This window comes from Notamacropus eugenii, chromosome 1 (genome assembly GCF_028372415.1).
Source record: "Notamacropus eugenii isolate mMacEug1 chromosome 1, mMacEug1.pri_v2, whole genome shotgun sequence".
Taxonomy (NCBI): Eukaryota; Metazoa; Chordata; class Mammalia; order Diprotodontia; family Macropodidae; genus Notamacropus; species Notamacropus eugenii.
Window position 1 is genome coordinate 544,631,866 of NC_092872.1, and position 19,686 is coordinate 544,651,551.

Consider the following 19,686-nt stretch of genomic DNA (forward strand, 5'->3'; position numbering starts at 1 on the left):
CATCAGAATATAAATCAGTCTCCAAAATTGCTAATTAAGCATTTAAAATTTTACCTCAGAACTACATTATAAAAAACTACTTCCAGTACATTTGATGACAAAGCAGCTGTATTTCAGCCAATCCTCTTGTTGTTGGTGATCTCTGAAACAAAAATGTTTTCTTTTTCTTTTCTTCCATCAGCCTTAATTTGTTCCACAATCACTTTGATCATTAGACCCAACCTTTAGATCTCTGGAATTTAAAAGGTCATCTCCATGCACAGACACATCCAACTTGAGAACCATATCCAACTCAAGAAAAGAAACATAAAGTGGAAGAAAAAGATCAGACCTGGCTGGTTGAGTTTGTGGTTCATGTGTGTAATATATGGGAGAGGAGGGGCAGGAGCAGCAGCAGGAAATGTAAAAGAACACCAGCCATCCCCCAACACCCTGAAAAATTTAGGAAAGATCTCACTACTTTTCACAAAGGAGAGAAAAGCCAAAAGGATCAGACAGAAGCTTTCCTTTTAGTTGATAAAATTTCTTCCCCTTCTTTAGTCCTTGCTGCAGATAAACAGCAGGGGAAGACCACAGGACCATTCAGCACATATATAAAATATATGTATATCTATAAAACAAAAATACACATACACACATATATGAGTGAGTGTGGGTGTGTATGCATTCATACACACTCACAGTATGGTTATCCTGAGGATAATGGTCAGGGAGGAAAAAAAAAAACAACAACTCCAAAAAACCAGATTCAGCTCTACAGTTCCTCTTACCAGTTCTCTATAACTTATGCCCTGAATGAAAATGTCACAATTCAAAACTTAGCTTTGGTACTATGGTCCTATGAAGCCCAGGACTCATCACAATTCCCTTCTCCTTGTTCTCCTCTCCCTCCCCCCACCAACCAGATAGTTTGAGTCACTCACTTCAATGGGAGAGGGAGATAGGACATGTATTCTATCCTGATTAGAGATCTTACAGTAGTATCCATGCCCACTGAGGATTCAGCAGGCCAGTTGAGGGGAAAGGGCCTTTTCCTTTACAACCTCCTGGGTTTGCCCTGTGGGAATGTTATTTCCTTCTAACTATGGACTGGAACCATACAGTTAGATCTGGGCAACTTTCATTTGAACATGTGTTTTTTGGCAAGACTCTTCTTTTTCAGAAAAGAAACGTGTGGTCAATTGAAAAAAATCCAATATTTTGACTGATAAGATATTATCATCTTCCACAAACATTAATGAGGTATCTATTATGCAAATAAGTGTCTGAATCTCAGACAGTTCATATTAATTGATACTTTGGGGGAACAATTGCTGCAAATAGTTGAAAAAATTATGAAGACAATATAAGGTAGTTTTTATTTTGTCTCAAAAGTACTGTTAATAGTGAAATGTAAATAATGATAAACAATAAAGAAGTTGATTTTTTTTCAGATGGTCAGGCCTAAAAATCTTATCAACATCTTTATAGTGTGATATAGAATAGGTAGAGAGAGATAGAGAGAGATAGAGATAGAGATAGTACTACTACACGCAAGGGGACCACAAGAAAAAAATATCTCAGATTTAAAGTACTCTATGGTTCTTCATCCATACACAACCATATTATGTTAGTCTCCAGTGAGGTATTTACTTTTACTTGTCATACATTATCCCAAGTAGTTTGAAGCAAAGACATTTTGTGAATTAGGTCAGTAAAATAGTAGTGAAAATGTTCCCTATTTACCATGTACCATTTACTAAGCATTCACCATTACTGGAACATATCTACGGAACAGATTTTAAGGGCCACAGATGTAGGAAACATGTTTATTTAGGGGACATGTGACAAATGGAAACTAAAACTTTTGACACCACAGGACTATGGTGTCTTCTGGCAATGTTGTCAAAGTGCTGGTTTTAGCATTTATTTTCTCATAAATTTGTTGTTCTTCAGTTTTTTCAGTTGTATCCAACTCTTCACAACCTCATTTGGGATTTTCTTGGCAAAGATAGTGGAGTGGTTTGCCATTTCCTTCTCCAACTCATTTTACAGTTGAGGAAACTGAGGCAAACAGGGTTTGGTGACTTGCCCAGGGTCACACAGCTTGAAAATGTCTAAAGCCAGATTTGAACTCAGGAAGATGAATCTTTAAGCCCGGTACTCCATCCACTGTGCGACCTAGTTGCCCTCTCTCATCAAGTCCCCTAAATCTCACTACCTGCTTTTCTTATTTCATGAGGCAACTGGAGGTTCGGTGGATAAAGTGCTAGGTCTTAAGGCAGGAAAACCTGAGTTCAAATCCAGCTTCAGATAATTACTAGATGTATGACACTGGGCAAGTTGCTTAACCTCTTATTTGGCTCAGTTTCCTCATCTATAAAATAGGAATAAAAATAGTACCTACTTCGCAGGGTTGTTATAAGAATTAAATGAGGAATTTGGGAAAAAGATCTTAGCACAGAGTCTGGCACATAGTAGGTACTATACAATTACATATTTCCATCCTTTGTATGGTCAGTGCTAAATAGACCTTGCTTTATCTCATGATCTCAGGCTTTTTCCACAGACTTCATGACTGCCTAGTTTCTTGCTACTTTCAGCTTCTGGCCTTCATTTCTTCAGAACACCTGATGACAGTCACACTTTTATCTATTATAGAAGAGTACAGTGACTGCAATGCCTCTTCTTGAAAAGGGCAGACTGACAGCTCTTTTAGTCATAGCTAAAGTTATGGGTACATCTTTGCAAAGGCCAAAAACCAAGAAGCACACCCTCAGGCTAATGGTCTATCTTTTGAGTATAGTTTCTTTTCCTAGCATGATTAAGTCCTTATCCCAAGTCTTTATTTCATTGGATAGAAAGTTTTTATAATACTTATCTCACCTCTTGGCGGGGATTCTATTTCCCTAAATCCATTTCATGCAATTCTACCCCCACTGCCCCACCCAGACCAGTGGTTTGAGCCACTGTATGTATGTGTTTTCCAAGTCAATAAGGTTTTGTGTCTTTCCTGTCAATTGTATCTGAGCAAGCATCATGGCATGGTCCAGGCCTGACTCAGGACACTCCCTTGTGGATGGAGTCTGATATTAGAACAAAATGAGACATTTGCAGGTTATTCATCAGTTAACAACAATAGGTTGACTTAAGTATAGATTAAATGAATAGTCAATAAGAACATGTGATCCTGTTAGACTCCTCACTTAAATGAGGCTGATCAGGAGTACAGGCTCTAATTACTTAGATAGTGTTGGAATATCAGCCAGATACGAAGGACTCCTTGTGGTCAGGTCTTTTTATGACTGGTAAGCCAATTCTATCTGGCTTAGGGCCACCAGAAAGTTCACTCAGTGGTAGTTTTTCTTGTCCATTAGCCTGCTTTATGAATCAAATCTCAAAGACCACTTCTTTACTGTTTGTGACAGGCAAAGGGAGGATTCCTAATAGATACTGATCCCCTCAGATGCCCGAAACTAAGAAGCCAAGATTGTTGTCCATTTCCTCTACTTCCTACTGACTTTTATTTGTATAAATTGACAATAAAAAGCATCTCATTCTTTAACTTATACTATACCTTGACATCCAGTTCCTCTCCTTTTATTCTTCATCATCAGTAATATTTAGCTAGAGGGAATTGATTCTGAAGCTGATGCTAGTGAGAACTTATTTATATCTACAAAGTAATCAGCCTTATTTGTGCTGGTTTCAGATTTGAGCTCTTTCTTAGGAAACAGCATAGTTGAATTGCCTCGAGGGAACCAGGGGTTTAAGAATTACTGTGGAGTTGGGCTCTTCAGAGGGGAAAAATATCCTGAGGCTAATATTTTAGGTTGGATTTTAAATCTTCAGAAACTAGTGGGTTATGAAAGATGTGTGGGAGGAACCTCAGCTCTCATGGTGATACCAAGGAAGTGATGACCAAAAGAGAACTGAAACTCTATGAAACATTTCAAAGAATTTATTGACCAAACACAAGGAATACAAATGGAAAAGGATAAAATGATGATACTGTTTGATGCCTACCATCTTTGATGTTTGATGGAATCATCTCAAAACCAGGCCCTCTCTAATGAGGATGTGAGAGAGCTAGAGATATTTAGCCTAGAGAACAGAATAGAGTAGGGGATGTAGTTGGAGGGGACGAAGGAGGGGGTGTGTCATCTGCTTTCAGATAGGTAAAGGATTGTCATGTGGAGTCCTTAGAATTATTCTGCTTGGCTCCAGAGGGCCATGCTAAGAACTATAGGGGGAAGTAAAGAGAAGTAGATTTCAGCTCCTAACAATCAGGACTGTCTAAAATGGAAAGTGAGTCTCTGTAGGATCTTTTTTCCTGGAGGCCTTTGAGCAGAGGCTGTATACCCATTAGTGAGGGATTTTTAGGGAAGATTTCTGCTTCTAAGTTAGTGGTGTCATTTCAGAGGACCCTTTAATTTCAGGGGTACTTTAATTCTCTTATTCTGAGATCAAATACTATTCAACCTTAAATTTTCACCCCTACAGTAAATCTACCCTCCCCCAAAACAACCAAACATTAAATAAAATGTAAAATAGTCCCAAGCTAAAATGTAAGATAGTCCCAAGCTTAAATGAAAGATTAAAATTAGTGGGGAGAGAGAGAGAGAGAGAGAGAGAGAGAGAGAGAGAGAGAGAGAGAGAGAGAGAGAGACAGAGAGAGACAGAGACAGAGACAGAGACAGAGAGACAGAGAGAGAGGGAGAGAGGGAGAGAGAGAAAGAGAGGGAGAGAGAGAAAGAGAGGGAGAGAGAGAGAGAGAAAAGGAAGGAAGGAAGGAAGGAAGGAAGGAAGGAAGGAAGGAAGGAAGGAAGGAAGGAAGGAAGGAAGGAAGGAAGGAAGAGAAGGAAAAGGGAAGGAAGAGAAGGAAGGAGAGAGCACAGCGATGACTTTGGACACTATTCGCCTAGATAGTTTTTGAGAGAAGCAGAGAAACTCAGCTTGAAGCAAATGTGTGACACATCCTGTGATTCAAATCTTGACCTTTTTCTATCAGTACACTGGTTATCTCTACATAGTATCATTAATTTGGAACTGAAAAGGGTTCTTGATGCTACCTAGTCCAACTTTTGCACTTTACCAGTAAGAAAACTGAGGATAAGTGACCTATTAGTGGGTAAACAGCTGCTTATGTGCCAGAGACAAGACTCAAAACCCCAAATATCCTGACTCCAATTACAGTACTTTTATCTCTTGTGCTGTATTGTCTTTTCAGTGTTCACCCTATAACTACCTCAAGCTAAACTATGAGATAGTACAAGGGTACGCAATTTGCATCCTGTTCCTAACTCTCCCCAATCATCCTAGCATATTATCCTTTCCCAAAACCCCATTACCTGAAGTTCAACCCGCACCAGCAACTCAACCCTAAACTCATATTCCATTTCAGAGTACATATATGAAACTTGACCTGATCCTTCCTTTGGAGCAATTGCCTATTATTACTACTGTAATTCAAACCATCTTGATTTAAATATTGTTAATAACATTATTATTAGCAATGCATTTGACAGAGCCAGTCAGAGGGTAGGTGGTGAGGGGAAACCTCATTGCAATGAATACCAGTCCCGTGGAAGCCTTGTCATATATGAGAGTATCTCCTTCCTCTTACCCTCGAGGACCTTAGGAGAGTTATTTATGCTCTTAGTAACTATCTCAGAAACTGTATAACTATTTTCTTTAAAAATTGCCTTGAATTTCAGGACACAGATTGTAATTTTCATTGGAAGTCACCTCTCAAAAGAAATCTCAAATCTGTGTGTAAATGCAAGTGGATGAGACATTTGTCTTAATGGCCAAGTAGTGATCTGCCTAGTAGTGATTAGATTGGGGGATTATCAAGAAAAGGTATACCCAGACCTATTATTGGCAAAACAAGTAGACATAAGAGTAAATTCAATATGGCTACTCCAATTGAGAAATTTTTTAGTGCAAAATAATAGGTTGAAATAAAGTACAAGAAATGTTCCACCAGCAGCTAAACAATGCTAGTGATTGAAAGGGCTTAAGAAATACCACCAGGAGGAGACTATGACCTTTCTGTTGTAGACCAAGTTGCAAATATTATGTCAATGACATTTGGGTCTTTCAGTTACCTGTACCTATAACTGAAAGTCTTCTAGGACTTGGGAGTAATTTGAGGAAACCAGGCCAGCAGGCCATGCCAGAAAGTATTCAGAAACAGAACCCTAGAGCGACTGAAGGGAGATGATAGAAGTGTAGCAAGTTTCTGGGTTTGTAGTCTAAGGTTAGATTTCAGGACAAGGTCATGTTCAAGTGATCATAGTACCCCTGTTTAGGATGATGAATAGCCCTGTTGAGGCAACCAGAGAATTGAGAGAGAAAAGATATGGGATGACTTTGGAGATGTACTTCACATTGCCTTTTAGTGGAGTTTCTCTGGTCCTTTTGCAGACCAAATGGGAATATAGTTTTTACAGACCCTGGTCTTCATTACTTTCTTTGTGTCTGTGAGTCTGTCTATTTTTCTTTTTCTTTTTCTTCCCTTCCCTTCCTTCCTTTTTCCTTTCCTTTCTCTCTTTTCCCTTCCCCTTCCTTTCCCTCAGTTTCTATCACCTCCTCTCTCTCTCCTCTTTTTCTCCATCTCTCAACCAACAAGAACCTAGAGAGAAGAAAAGTTCAAAACAGAATAAGGCAGAAGATGAAATGTATCACAAACTGTAGTGGATTTCTCTCTTGGAAACTTTTACTTAAATTTAGGGCACTTTGATGCATTTCTTTTGAGAGATTAAAAAAATAGCATTTAATTGAATTTAGTATGTCTCTTAGTCTCATAGTTATCTTTTACTCAGGCATGGTGTGTTGTGCGTCTTTTAATGGATAGATGCAATTGGGACACATAAACATTGCACTGTTGATAGCTGCATGAAACCCAAAGAAAAGCTCCCAATATTCCCAAAGCCCCCCACAGTCCCTATTCCTAATGACCAATGAAGACTTTGCTCCCTTGATGCTGTCATAGATTTTTAAAAATACTTCTGAGTGAAAGGCGATGTTATACCAACTTGGAAAAAGTTATAAGTTAAGTCAAAAGAATAACTCGCAGAACCAGCAAATTCTCTCCGCAGACCAGATGTCTTGCATACATTAGATTCAATGGCTTGTTCTGATTTTCTGAAGTCATTTCATTTAGGAACAAAATGAATGCCCATCAGTTGGAGCATAGCTAAACAAACCTTGGAGTGGTAAGAAAAATAACTGTGCTACTGCTCAACAAAATTGATAGATAAAAGAAATTCAGAGAAACATAGGAAGATTTGTGTGAATGAATTCAGAGCAAAGTAAGCAGAATGAGTGCCCCCCTCCTCTGATCGAATTAATTATATGGATGAGATAATTAAGACCAAGACAGAGGAAGTGATTTGCCTATGGTTATACATATGGGAAGTGGAAGAACTGGGATGTGAACTTGGATATTCTGCCTCCAAAGGCCAGTCCTCTTTCCATTCCACTCCCAGCACCTTTTAATACAAGTGTCAGGAAAGTCTGTCATCTTGAAAAGAGAAGATGTGTTTCATATGTATAACCAAATTATACAGGGAGAACAAACTTCTGAGGGAAGGTGATACCGGTAATATTCATAACAACTCATATAATGCTTTAAGTTGTGTGAAGAGCTATCCATACATCATCTCTCTTGATCTTCATGGTAATGCTATGAGTCAGATCTTATTTCCATTTCATAGATGAGAAAACTAAGGCTCAGAATAGTTAACTGATTAACCTAAGGTCACACCGCTGGTACCAGAGGCATGATTTGGACTCAGGACTTTCTTACACCAGCATTAGAAAATTTAAAGAGAACTTTACTGATACGTGGTATATTTCTGATTACAACCAAAGAAGAAATCAAATTTAAGACATTGTGAAGTAGAAAGAATTTGGTTATCAGTCAATTCCTGTTGCTATGGTCCTCTGGAAGGGAAAGCAGCTGGTACTGTTGTTGACTAGATTATAAAATAAACACTGTATTTGTTATAACAATTATTTCTGGCACTGACTGAAGGTCTCCTTGACAATGCTAAAGTCAGTTTCATCAGCAAGTGCCTGTGCCTGCCCCTCCCTTCTTTCCCCTCCCCTCTGTCACCAAACTCCTTAAAGGAACAGTCAGCCCTCAGAACCTTCCCATCCCCAGGATTCAGTCCTTAAGACTCTGCTCCTTGAGCTCTGCTGACATGGCATTATTTCTCATTCTTTTCATTGCTCTCTCAGCAAATTTTATTTTCTTACTTTACCTTGGCAACTTTGCCACATCGTTATAATTGATCAGGTAGTTTATCTTCAAAGTATTCATAGTGTGATATCAGTTGTTGTTTTTAAAGAAGAAATTCTATTTATCCAGAAATTATGCAAAGTCATTCAAATGGTGATATCCTTGGACCTGGGGATTCTGTTCCTAGGCATAAGACACAAGAAGGTCAGAGTTGGAAAGAAAAGTCCCATATATACCCACATATACACAGCAGCACTTTTTTATAATAATAAAATAGTAAAAACAGAAACTTACCAACCTTTAAACATAGTGTGAGTGCTCATGCATTAGAGAAAGGTGATGGAATACTTTCAGTGGCATAAGAAATGAAAAGTTAGAGTTATTCAGAGAAAAATGGGAAAAAGTTGGATGGAACATGTTTATTTTTTCTTTTCAACTCTAATTCCTAATAGAACAACTGGCACAAGATAGAAACTTATCAATACTTATTCATGGCTAGGTGGTAATGTGGATGAATACTGGACTTGAAGTCAGGAAGAGCTGAGTTGCCAAGTCACCTGGCCTCTCTGTGACTCAGCTTCCTCATTCGTAAAGTGGAGAAAATAATCACACATTCCTCACAGAGCTTTGATATAAACTTGTAAAATGATATGTAAACATGTAAAACATTTTGCAAGCCTTAAAGCGCCACATAATTGATATGGTATGTAACATACTTGGTAAACCTTAAAACACCATATAAATTTTGGCTATTATCACTACTGTTTTTTAACTGATGCCCCCTGAAGCACAAACAGGAAAACAAGACATGTCAGCAAAATAATGTCAGTAAAAATGCCTGTAAAAGCCCAACTCAGATAAATGCGAGTGACCAATTTGTTCTCAGAAAACATGTGAAACATATGTCCCTGCTCTAACTAGAGAGATGATGGGAAGGGTAGCAGAATAATGCAAGTTCTGACATTTTCTAATGACCTTTTCTCAAATCCTATCTTGCTTGGACTATTTGTAGTATTTGATACTATCGATTACCCTCTAGGCCTCGATACTCTATCTTCTCTAGGGTTTCATGACAAGGATCTTTCCTGCCTTTTCTTTTACTTATCTGACCACTCCTTATCATTTGCTGGATTATCATCCAGAGAGTGCCCCCTACCTATGAATGTTCCCTAGGGCTCTGTCTTGTGGCCTTTTCTTTTTCAACCCTCTCTTTCTGTCTCTCTCTTTTTTTCTGTCTCCTCTCCTCTTCTCTCCTCTCACTTTTCTTTCCTCTTTTCTTCTCTCCTCTCCTCTCTTCATCTGCCATCAAGACTTTAATATATTTTCTGTGCAGATGACTACCATTCCAATGCCTCTTAATTGATTTCCCCATTTTGTCTCTCCCGGTTTCAATCCACCTTCCACATATCTGCCAATGTGATTTAACGAGGGTGGGGAACCTGCGGCCTTGCGGCTACATGTAACCTTCTAGGTCCTTAGGTATGGCCTTTGAACTGAGTTCGAGTTTTGTAAAAGCAAGCACTCCAACTTATACAGGAGGGCTGCTCTCACAGGTTCTTAGATCTGTTTTTCTAAAAGAAAAGGCAACTTGAGGGGTCAACGATCACTTTAATCAAGCATATGTATCATTCACTTATATCAGGATTGGGGAATGTCAGCACTCTGAACTTCAGAGAAAATACAGAGAAATCAAAATCAACAGACAGTGCCGAGTGACATAAGGAATACATAGATCACAAATCAACAGAAAGATAGCTGTCTGACCATACATAAATAGTTACCAGGGAAAGAAGCACCAACATCTGGCTTTTCAAAGCTGGAGGGCTGTGTATCAGCTTCCCAGAGTCTCATCTGGCACACAAACCTTCTTTCAAAACTAAGCCCCAAAGTAAAACCTCACCGCAGAGTATTTATATATTTTTTAGAGCCAGAGGGCATCACAAGCCTTGAGAACCAGTGCATCATTAAAAAAAGGTGTGGAACTTCCTACAAATCTTCTCTAATCAAACTCCCCCTCATGGACAGGTCCATTAATGTATGGGGAAAAGCTTTAATATCATTAAGAAGAAAAATTATGTTAACAATAAGCAAAAATGCATTATCAATACAGTTTTACAGAACAGATTCTTTATTAAGGGGATTTTTCTGTGAAGTTTGAATTCAATCTAAGGGTCACATTTAAGGACCTAGAAGGCTGGCCACAGGTTCCCCACTCCTGAAAGCATCAGTACATGTCCATTCCCTAATCAATAAAAAACTGTAGCATGTGCAGTAGGATACTCTTTGGCTAAACCAGGTTGAGGGTAACCAATAGACCTCTAACCCATTAGTGAGTTAGAGCTATGTCTATTCCAAGAATGTAAAGACTTCCCTCAGTGGAGTGAATAGATGAGAATAATTTGTTCTCACAGCCATGAAGGCAGTTGAAGCAGGCCCTGTATAATGCCAAAGGTTTGGTCAGACATCAAAGATGCTGAGATCATCCACTACATCTCGTACCATCGCCAGTCATCTTGACGTTTTTCTTGCCAGTGGATTTCAATGACTCTGGAAGAGAGAGTGAGATTGAACACTATGTGCAACTCTACCTCACTTAAATCTAATTCACACACAATTCAAGACATTATGATGTCACTGGTCCTCTTTATAAGGAACCAACATCAGCACCAACTCAGGAAAGTCCTTCATAACCTAAGCTAAATGTCCCTGTTCAAATTTGTTTAACATTTCTCCCTTTCCATGTTCCCAAATTGTTCCCTCTACTATCCCTCAGGATTCTCTCACACAATATGTCTTGTAATTCTGTGCTTTGCCTGGCTTTCAACCATATTCAAAAGGTGCTTCCTCCTCACCTCTAACTCTTAGGGTTTATTTATTTTTTCAATAGTAAGATAAAGCCCAAACTCTACATGATACCTTTCTTGATTCATGCCCCCATCATGCACTTTCCAGTGTATTTTTCTTCATTATTTTTTTTCACATTATTTATACAAACATGTAGTTGTATTTGATGAAACATAAGCTACTTTAAAGTTAGAGACTGTGTTATTGTTGCCTTTGTGTAATCAGCATCTATCAAATTACCTCAATGCTTATTTATTTATTGAGGATATCAGTCAGCAAGCATTTATTATATAATTACTGTATGCAGGATATATACCAAGTACTAGATATCCCCCAACTCCAAAGAAGCAACAACAACAACAAAAAAATAGTCCTTTTCCTTGAAGACCTTGCTTTTCTAACAAAAAACATATGAACATTGGATAAGAAGAAGATATATACAGAGCAGATGGAAGATAATTTGTGAAGGGAAGACACTAGCAGTAAGAAGGTGTTGGTTAGACCTCCTAAAAATTGATGGAACCTTCTATGGGTGAGATTTGAGCTGAGTCTTAAAGTAAAGCAGGGAAATTAAGAAGCAGAAGTGAGAGTACATGATGGACATCCAGTATAAATGTGTGGGGGTGGATGAGTGTCACATCTGATGAAAAGCATGTAAAAACCAATGTTTTTTGCTTCATAGGAATGCTTATAGGGGAACACAGTATAAGAAGTAATGGAAAGGTATGGATGGACCAGGTTATAAAGATCTTTAAATGCCAAATAGAAAAATTTACCTTTTATCCTAATGGTAATAAGGAGACAAGGGAGGGAACTCATTGAACAGGAACCCATACCTTCGAAAAAATTACCTTGGCATCTGAATGTCAGATGGATTGGAAAAGAGAGAGATGTCAGGCTTGGAGACCTGTCTGAAGGTTTTGTCCATAGTCTAGGTGAGAGATAATGAGGGCCTGAATAAGGATGTTAGTTATTTGAGTCAAGAGAAGGGGCTATATAAGAGAGATGATATAATGGTAGAACTAGCAAGATTTGACAGTGGATCAGATATTGGAACGAGTAGAGAAAAGCCGAGATTAATACTTAAGGTTGTGAGCTGAGGTGACTGGGAGCATGAAGCTATTCTCTATAACAGTTAGAAAATTTAGGAGAGGTGAGAGATTTAGGGCAAAGATTATGAGTACTGTTTTTGACATGTTGATTGACATGCCTCAGCACATCCAGTTCAATATATCTAATAGGCAGTTGGTGGTGTAGCACTACAGCTTGAGGGAAAATATGGAGTTAGATATATAGATCTGGTCGTCATCTTGGAAATGCTGATTGAATCCATGGAAACTTATGAGGTAACCTAGTGAGATTACACAGAAACAAAAGAGAAGAAGATTCAGGATAGAATTTCAGAGGACATCAATAGTTAACATCATGACATGGATGAAGAAATAGCAAAGCAGACTGTGAAGGAATGTCTAGACATCTAGGAAAAAAATCAAATTAGAGCAGTGTGAGAAAACTCTAAAGAGGACAGAGTATATAAGAGGACATGATGGTCAGCAGTAACACAATCTGCAAAGGTGAAGGATGAAAATTAAGAAAAAGTAATTCTATTTAGTAATTAAGAAATCTTGGATAACTTTGGAAAAAATCCAGTTGAAAGGATGAAAGTGCAAGTCATATTACAGAGGGTTTAAAGGATAGTAGGAAGAGAGGAAGTAGAAGCACTTGGAATATATAACTTTCTCAAGAAGTTTAGCTAAGAAGGTGAAGAGATATTGATTAGTGAAAGAATATGAGCAGATAAAGGATTTTAGAGTTTAGAGTTTGTGAATGTGGAGGTGACAGTACATGGGAATGGAGGAAACAAAATTAGGACACTTGAAGGATATTAAAGTTCACTGGTATAAAAGCACCAGTTGGAGATGAGAGAAAAGCTGTGAGCCAGGTATGGAACTCATTGAGGAAGACAAGATAATATCATATAATCTGACAGATGACAGCACTAGGTTCCAAATGGATCAGTAAATATTGATACCATGAAACTTAAACAAGATAAATTGTTTAGTAAAGGTTATAGAGGGAGAGTCTGGAGGTTGCAGTGAGGAACAAGGAGTATTCCTATTCCTCCACGTCAACCAGTGAGGAAGAGGATATGAGAGAAAGGATAGTAAATACTGGAAAAAGTGGCAGGGAAAGTAATATCATCATGAGGGAGTCAGGTCTTAGTGAAGGTAAGAAGATAGGAGTGATAATGATGGAAATTCAAGATGAAAGAAGTTTATTAATTGTGGAGCAAAATCCAAAGATTGCAGTAAAAGGGGAAGAATGATATAGACTGGGAAATGGGAGGTAGGGAGTAGGGTTGACCTTGATAACAGCAAGGGAATGGTCTATTTGGGATAGAAAATTCATACATTAGCAGGTAGAGGTTCAGAATGACTGGAGATGGTACGAATATACGGAATGGAAGTATGCTAATCATTGAGGATTGATTCTAGGCAGAGTATCAGAAGGTGGAGAGAGATCTGTTAAGGAAGGCACATGGCAAGTGGTGATATTGTGTCCTATGAGGTCCCATGAGGCCTACTTCATAACAGGCAGGAGCTCGTGGAGATTGGGGACCTGGTCATAAGTTAGGGGTATCTATATAAGACCATTAGAGAAGACCATTAGGGTAGGAAGTAGCAGATGCCTTATCCTTGGAGAGTGACCTAGTGCTGGAAATCGCACTGGGATAAAACCTAAAGAAAGTTAACCATCTCCAGCAGCCAGGGTATTACTCCCTTGTGTTTGGCCTGGCACAAGAGTTGGCCTTTGGATAGTAATTTTGGAAGTTGTTTTTGCTTTTGTTGTTACTGTCATCATGAGGGGGATTTATGGCATGGCATCAATACTCTTTTTGAAAGACATTAATAAATGACAAGTTCTAGTACACATTCTTATAATACCAAAGCTGGTTGTTTTTGGTGAGTGTAAGAAGCACCTGATGGTTTCATCTTCTCTCCAAGAGTTTTCTGCCCAGTAATATCTCAATTAGGTCAGTACCATAAATTAGAACAGATCAGTGAGATTACAAGAGTTGATTTTCAGAAATAAGTACATTTGGTGACTGCATCAAACTCTCATATGAGAATAATTATGAAAGAATAATTATGATCTCTAAAAATGATGCATTGCTTTAAAATAAATGAAAAGCTGGAGATTGATCCCTTGGCTCTTAATTTTCTTCCCTTACACTTAATTTTTATCACCAGACCAAATGAAGTTCCAGAGTGATGTTCCCATCATAACAATTTTCTCTAAACCTCCTCTTTACACCACCCTTTACCCACACATTCCCTTGCTTAATTTTGAGAAATATTGAATGAAGATATTAGAGATTTTAGCTTAGCTCAGGTTGTGGTTGGATTTCTCTGGCAGCACATCAGACTATTTCTTGAAAAGATCTCAGTACCTTTAGGACCCTGTTTGGAATAATAGCATAAATCCATTTGTCCAGGTTGGTTATGTTTTGTGACCTGATGACCAAGTTTCTCTGAGCTCTTCTCTCAGTGCAGTGGCATTCCATTGCACTCAGATCTTCACACACACGCACGCACACACACACTGAATCTCTTTTGGTTGCAGTTTTCTTATCATTAAAATAAGAGGGTTAGACTAGGGGGTCTTTAAGTTTCCTTCTAACTAACATGGGATGTTTGCCTCTGTCTTTGACCTCCATTTGGCCTATGCTCAGTAATGGTGGTACTTTTTTCTAACTTTATATCATATTTCAGGTTGATGGGACTAAACTATGTGTTATCCTTGTCAATCAGGAAAAAATGAGGCCTCACAAGACCTGACCCAAGTACCTTTGGGTAATTCTACTAAATTTAAGTCCCTTTACTCCTCACCAAGGGAGATACAGAGATGAATAAGGTATGATCACTATTCCCAAAGATCTTTTAAACTGTTAGGGAGACATAAAAAATATTAATAGAGAAATGTAATAAAAGTAGAATTGCCTTAATTCATTGGCTTCCTGGCACATAGTAAGTGCCTGTTGAACTGAACTGAATTTGTTAAATACAACCAGAGAGATACAAAGCACCAGAAGAGTGCAGATGAGGCATTTGTGGGATATGAGCAGCTTTCATTGTGAAGGTCACATTTGAGCTGAGACTTCAGTAGATCCCTAAATAGGGGCCTGCTAGGGGTACCATGGGGGAGGGAAGACAGTTGAGAAACTGCTATAAGTTTCAGTATTGTGAGTTCTTTCTTGAAGGACTCTGATGATAAGTTATTATGAAGAGATAGTTTCCTCATTCTAGTTTAATGACCTCAGGTAGGGTATTAGAGTATTCTAGAAAATGAATTCAAATTACTCAGATTCCATTATTACCAACAAGTGGGTTTATCCACAAAAATACATTTTAGAATTTCATTATTTAATCTTTAAACTTGGATTTTGTAAGGTAGACATAGTCTAAATATTTTTAGCTGAAAACATTTTTCTCCCTTCCTACCTCATAGGGTCATTATAATTATTGAGGTAACACTGTACATGGAGTTTCTGAAAACCATCAGTAGAGATCAGACACAAGCCATGGTATTCATTCCTTCATGTAATAAATATTTTTTGATGCTTCGTGCCAAGGTTCTGTGCTAGATGCTATATATGTACAAGGTCTGGGCACAGAGCTGGATAAATTCTATTTCATTATATAACATCTAGCAATTTGGACTCAATTTAAGCATCTCTAGCAATGGGGCTAAATCAGGACTCCCCATTTAATAAGTAACTAGGTGGCACAGAGGATAGAATACTGAACCTAGAGTTAGGAACATCTGAGCTTATATCTATTCTCAGATACTTACTAGCTCTCTGACCCTGGGCAGATTACTTAACCTCTGTCTGCCTCAGTTTCCTGAGGAAATGAGAAAAATAATAGCACCTGCCTCTCAGAGCAGGTGAGAATAAAATAAGATAATATTTATAAATTACTTTGCAAACTATAAACATTAAGAACGCTAGCTATTGTTATTACTGCCGCTATTAGTAGCATAAATATATCTATTAGAAAACTTCAAAATTCTTATCTGGCAGGTATCCAAAACATTGCAGCTCATTCCTTCCCACTCTCATCTCTGCTTTGGATTTTATTCCTTTTTATATAGTGTCCCATTATGCCCATCATTTGATTATAGATTATAGATGTTTGAATGATCAGATCTTCTGATCTAGAGGTTATCAAACTTCAGTCTGCAGGCCAAATAAGGACAGCCACCAGTTATGTGTAGCCCTTGATTGAAGCAAGTTGTTTTTTTCTTTACATTTTCCAATACCACAAAATTTTATTCACAAATGTAAAAAAAACATTTTTAGCTCACTGGCTATATGAAAACAACTAGTAAGAGAAATTGACCTGCAGGCTGTAGTTGGCAGACCCCCAAATTCCAGAGCGAACCTTACATTTCACAGAAAACGAAGCTAAAGCCTAGAGAAAAGAAGCAACTTCATCTTATACATATAGAAAATTAAGGACAGAACCAGACTGAGAGCCCAGCTCCCCTCACACTTCCTAATGACACCAAGTTTCCTTTAGTTTTCCAGATAAACTACCAGTCAAGCCAGTACTCTCCTATTCTGTGCTTATATAATAGATTTTTTGGCTCTTAAATGTAAGACTTTATTCTTGCTAAATTTCATCTTGTTAGCTTCATCCCTGTGTTCCAGCCTGTCAAGATTGAATTTCATTTCTCTCATCTATTATATTAGTCATCCCTTCCAGCTTTGTGTCATCTATATCTTTGATAAGCACACCTTCTACATTTTCACCCTAATTGTAGTTTATGATATTGGTCAAGCCCATTGGCGCATAATAGTTCAGACTTCAAATCTAAGGTGTTAGGTGTCTTGGGATATAATTCATCTGTCAGCTGAAGTCAAGTCTCAAACTGTATTTATTAAAAATCTACCAGCTACAAGGCCCTGTATTCAGTGCAGGGGATATAAAGATAAAAATGATGGGTCCTATCCTCAAGGCACTTTGGAGAGTGGTAGGATGAGAGGCATGGTATAAACATAGAAAAATATAATGCAAGGTAGAGAGTAATAGGGCAAAGGAGAGATGCAAATTAAAAAATGAGGAAAAGAATGTTTTATGGATAAAAATAGAATGTGACTAAGCCTTGGCCAAAACATGCCCTAGTCCCCAAAGCCATGATTTGCTTCTTCCTATTTTCCCCAATTCTAATAATATATTAGAATTCTCGTTGAATTAGTGTGATCTTTATGATCACAATGCACAGATCTGCACTGGAACTACACCCACCATTGGATGGCACTTTCCCATGCACAGCTTTGTCATGAAGACAGTCTTACATAGAAACAATGATATCTTTATGACTTTCCTTATTTGTGTACTTTCAGTCAGTCTTGACATCCTTAGTGAAATAGATAGATAGACCTACTATTAACGATGAGCAATGATCCTCAAAACACAACATCTTGGCATTTGGATTAGAAAAGGCTCATAGGATCAGAGATTGAGAGCTTGAGGGATCTCTACAGCCATGCCCTCACCTATGTCTAGTCGCCTCTCTGGGTAGAGGATCATAAATATGGAGCCAGAAGAGCTCTCAGTGACCAGTTAGTCTCACTTCAGCATTCTATATATGAGGAAACTGAAGGCCAAGGAGATTTAAGGAGAGGAAGTAGTTGTCAGACATGGGATGTAAACCCAGGATCAGGTGATTCCAGAGTCAGTGTTCTTTCATTGTACCAAATTATGTTCAATATGGTTCCTGGGCAAGTATTTAACCTTGAATCTCTTGCTCTAAATTCGATATTTAGTGTACCCAAAGTATTTTATAGGGGTATATTGTGCCAGAAATGCACTCCCTGCCAAACCACATTATATATTCTTATAGCTGTATATTAAATACCCTGAAAAGAAGCAGAGAGACATATATCATCATCACCAGCTTTAGATTTATTCTTTAGGATGAAAGACTAAAGCACAGTGTTTGAAAGCTTTCTCATAGATTGGATTGCTGAAGTGCTAGGCTATGTTTTGTCATCCCCTCAGAGTTTGTGGCATGTTACTTTACCTCTTTGCCTTAGTTTCCTCATCTGTAAAATAGGCATAATAACAGGACCTACTTCCTAGGATTATTATGAAGATGAAATAAAAAAAAATATTGCCAATGTGCTTCACAAACCTATACAAATGCTAACTAAGAACGTGTTATAGAGGTAGCTGGGTGGTACAGTGGATAGAGCACTGGACCTAGAGTCAGAAAGACTCATCTTCCTGATTTCAAATCTGGCCTCAGATACTTCTTAGCTACATGACCCTAGGCAAGTCACTTAACCCTGTTTGTCTCAGTTTCCTCATCTGTAAACTATGCCAAAGGTTAGTTACACAATAATCAGAAAGCATAAATGATCAATTGAACCATGTATCTAAGCAGATTGCAAATTTAAAATTAGAAAAGTTATTTTAGAAAACCACAGCTATTGAACTTCTTTCCCTAGGACTGAGATGAGACAGAGACAAGCAGACAGAAATAGAGACAAAGAAAGAGACAGAAAGTCAGAGACAGAATCAGATTCAGAGTTCCTGACCTTACCTATAGGGAAATTCTCCAAAGTCTCTGGGGAGACAAGCTGGAAATCAGGGACATGTCAAGGCACTGGCTCCTCCAGGTGCCTGCTGCTTCCTAAAGTCTTTTTTCCTCTCTCCAGGAATCCCTTCCTGAAAAGAGACTAGAACTATGTGTGTCCTGTCCACACCAACTCCTCCCTCAGATAGACATAAAATGTTGTCATTTTTTCTCTCCATCAATCAGGTGAGCCCAATGCAAATGCACCAAGTTTGAACCCTGTATTACAGGGTTCTAAAAACCTAAAAGGCATAGCATAATTAAAAACTCTGTCGTGAATTAAACCACCTACTTTCTGTACCTCTGGCTTTCAGATATGACTACTTAGTAGAAGTACCCATAAGAATATGCTTTTCCAGTATATAAACTTGACCTTCTACTGGTCTGGTTTGCCTGAACTGGACAAAATGAGATTTCTTCTCTAGGAAAACTGAGGCCAATAGAAAAAAAAAAAAAGTGAAGTTATTTAGCAGCTCAGTAGAGGAAACTATACTGGAACTCCTGGAACCAGATATGCAGCCCTTGTTCCAATCAGCAAACTGCCTATCTCTGACATCAGCTTTAAAAAGCAAGTTGGCTTCAAAGTGGCTTATTAGGGAGAAAATTATTCCCTCTTTTGCAACTCTTTCCATCTGAGTTCATCTGTAAGTCTGAAAGTCCAAGCAGGTGCCAGAGTCATTCCTGCAACTGGCACCAAATTGCACTGAGAAAGTACAATTAGCACTTGGTTAATGTGTCTGGGAATGGAATAATCTACACATTACACAAAGGCAGCTCTAGGACCCACTACACTTTGCCTTAATGTGCCAGCTGACAAGATAAGCGGATGATTACACTGACAGTTCCATAGGCATATTTAGCAATGCCAAAAAGTAGGAAAGCTGCTGGTACACATTCGATAGTGGTAAATGTAGAAACTAACCATTATCTGGTGGGATAGAGAAAATTAGTGAAGAGTGTGCTATTTGGCA

General features: G+C 38.3%; 1 protein-coding gene across 4 annotated transcripts in view; it reads left to right on the plus strand.

The window, feature by feature from the left end:
* CDH13 (cadherin 13) overlaps positions 1 to 19,686 on the plus strand; it is a 1,297,228-nt gene that overhangs the window by 772,172 nt on the left and 505,370 nt on the right. The gene's annotated exons all lie outside the window — the stretch shown is intronic.